This window comes from Limulus polyphemus, unplaced genomic scaffold (assembly GCF_000517525.1).
Source record: "Limulus polyphemus unplaced genomic scaffold, Limulus_polyphemus-2.1.2 Scaffold86, whole genome shotgun sequence".
NCBI classification, from domain to species: domain Eukaryota; kingdom Metazoa; phylum Arthropoda; class Merostomata; order Xiphosura; family Limulidae; genus Limulus; species Limulus polyphemus.
This window is the reverse complement of record NW_013665696.1, coordinates 208,172-211,510: the sequence shown is the minus strand read 5'-3', so window position 1 is coordinate 211,510 and position 3,339 is coordinate 208,172. Positions and strand designations below refer to the sequence as shown.

At 32.0% G+C, this 3,339-nt stretch overlaps 1 protein-coding gene across 1 annotated transcript in view; it reads right to left on the bottom strand.

Moving 5' to 3' along the window:
• Positions 1-1,596: 1,596 nt before the first annotated feature.
• Positions 1,597-3,339, bottom strand: part of LOC106468136 (vitellogenin-6-like) — a 46,232-nt gene continuing 44,489 nt past the window's right edge. The window contains exon 27 of the mRNA XM_022397211.1: positions 1,597-2,284. The gene's annotated coding sequence lies outside the window, so the exon portion shown is untranslated. The remainder of the gene's footprint in view (positions 2,285-3,339) is intronic.

The window sequence follows — 3,339 nt, the reverse complement described above, 5'->3', positions numbered from 1 at the left end:
TTGAAAAGGTTGTGGTAGGATTAAGTACACCACTTAATGTCCGCTATCTGGGCAAAATGGTGTTGAAATCGACAGTCCATGGATTTAATAATAGCTTCAGGATAATAACTGAATCTTTTATCAGTGAGCAGACAACAAGCAATAGACTTCGCAAGACTTGCTTCTAGATGTAAGAGACATTTTCAGTACAACATCGTTGATTCTGACCGTTTCGATTGTAGATTAATACGGATTGACCTCATGGAGAGCCACAGGTGAACAATTTGTTCAGCGCAACGTCGTTGAGCCTGACCGTTTCAAAAGTGGTTTATTGAAAATGTAGGAGAACATCATTACGTATGAGTGTACAGATCTTTTTCTATTCCGAGGGTCGGATTTCTGCTCGACGATATGATATTGAAGTTAATCATACATTTTTTTTCAATTAGGTCCAAGTTCTCAGTAGATGCTAATATGATCACTTTTTCTAAGTTCTCTCGTACGTATGACATTTATTCATGTCTATAGTTCTTCATCAAAACACAAACTCATTATTCACAAGCAATAAAAAAGAAAGACAACTTCTCCCAAATGATAACTAAATGAAAATTGTTATAAAATCTGAGCTAAAATTCTGAATCAGAATATTTATAATTAATATTTAAATATATTTTGATTCAAGATTTCTAATAATTATATCACTTTTAATGGAATTCTTTGAGAATTGAATATTGTTGCACTTTTTTTTTTCAATTAAAAACAGTTCTAAAAAGTACTTAAGATTGTTTGTTTCGTTAAAACTATGGAATTAATTTAATTGCAAGACAAATATCTCAATTTACAAAAGCCCAAAGAAAAACATTATACAAATTACTGTTGTATTGGAACTAAACATCATTCAACATTGTAGAATGTTTACATTATTACATGTAATTCTTGCAACAGTCGAAAGTATATCTTTTCAAGAGTATCTTTAATTTCTCACAGTTAAGAATACTCACATAGGCCAAAGCATAAAACGCTTCAAAAACTGTGATTATCTTATGATTGTGAGTTTTGTATATGTAGTTCAACCTGACTAAAGAAATGATTTACAATAACGAATATGCTACATACTTGATTGCTCGACTAAGAAAGTTATCTCTGCGCACTTGTTAGTTTAGCAAACGTCGTTGTAAATGACGAAATAAATCAGATGATAAAGGTTAAACTTGCCAGAAGGTGTACAGCAGTGGTTCTTAACCTTTTTTGCTCCATGCTCCACCTCGACACCTCAAAACATTTGATGCCCCCGTAATATAAAAACAAATTTGGTGTTGAAAAGGTATAGAAATATAATGTAAAATTTAGAAATTTACCAAAATTTCACAACCAAATAAAGAATGTTTCTTATTGTAACATTTTCAAATTGCTCCCCGATATATTCAAATTGCCCACCTGTGAGGTGTGTGCCCCACGTTCAGAATCACTGGTGTACAGTGTTTGCAGTATATATATTTTTTCATTCCTCGGAATAATTTTCATTTTCAATTTTATTTGAAAGCATATTGATTGAATCTCTTTGGAAATTGTAATAAATATGGTAACACAAAATAAAATAAACATGCACAAACTGCAAACTGTATATGTAATATGTTTATTTCAAAATTCAGTTTGGTTTTCTAAAATCATTATAAGTAATGTAATTCCTAGCTCTGATACTGAATATGAGCAAGTATTTCGTATGTTGATACAATCTTAAACTCAACGTCGTGCTTAGAAGACAACACTGTGAAATGATTGAATTTACAGGAGATACATATAGAAATTAAAGACAGTAAAAATGGTTAAAAATGATACTACATTGTGAAAATGATTTGCAAAGAAAAACAAACAGAAAAGTCTGATTTTTGAAGAGATGAATGAATTTATAAAAAAAGTCAAGGGAACAATTTTGCTAGGTATAAATGTATGGAATGATGGTTTTGAAAACATTAATTATCGGTGTCTTTCCGGGATGGTGCTACGCTTCTGGAGATTCAATAAAATCGTAATGATTTTCTTTTTTGTCCTTCTACTCATGTAAGACTAAATTCTTGACCTTTTTCAGTAGTGTACGAGTGAATGTTTCCTTATGGTTCAGAGTGAAAACTAGTCTTCTGTTGAACTGTCTTGGTGTGAACAAAACCTGGAGAACACACAGGATAAGGGACAATAATGAAACATGCTTTAATTTCATGGTAATTGTTGCCATTGAACTCATAACTGTTGCGGTGAAGAGTGCAACCAGCTTCAGGAAAGAAAAACCAGAACTGATTTTAAGTAGCTGAAAGGAAAGCAGATTTGCCATTTTAGATAACTATTGTAAAGGCCCCTTTCAACCCCATGAGCTATGTTAAATGTTTACTTTAAATCGTTGTATTGATTGTACTGAAACAAAAAATAATCCGAAAAATAAGTTAAATCTTCAATGGAAGTAACCTGTCCCATTGGAAAAACGCAATACTGAAAAATAGCATCAGGACAACATTACACAATACCGCATTTTGAATAGATTAATTCTAAATCCACGATCTAAAATAGCATCAGGACAACACTATACAATACTGCTTTTTGAATACACTAATTATAAGTCAACGATCTAAAATAGCATCAGGACAACAATATATAATACTGCTTTTTGAATACACTAATTATAGATCAACGATCTAAAATAGCATCAGGACAACATTATACAATACCGCATTTTGAATACACTAATTATAAGTCAACGATCTAAAATAGCATCAGGACAACACTATACAGTACTGCATTTTGGATAGATTAATTATAGATCAACGATCTAAAATAGCATCAGGACAACACTATACAGTACTGCATTTTGGATAGATTAATTATAGATCAACGATCTAAAATAGCATCAGGACAACACTATACAATACTGCATTTTGGATAGATTAATTATAGATCAACGATCTAAAATAGCATCAGGACAACACTATACAATACCGCATTTTGAATACACTAATTATAAGTCAACGATCTAAAATAGCATCAGGACAACAATATACAATACTGCATTTTGAATGCATTACTTATAAATCGCCCCTAGTGGCACAACGGTATGTCTGCGGACTTACAACGCTAGAAACCGGGTTTTGATACCCTTGGTGGGCAGAGCACAGATAGCCCATTGTGTATCTTTGTGCTTAACTACAAACAACAACAACAAAAACTTATAAATCAATCATCAATCTAGAATTGGTTTCTGCCAAAGCATAACATCAGCAAAGCAACAGATAATGTAAATGAACAAATAGGCATTATACAGCGTGGTTTAATATACATGTAACTTTTAATCGACAACAAGACCAAAGTATA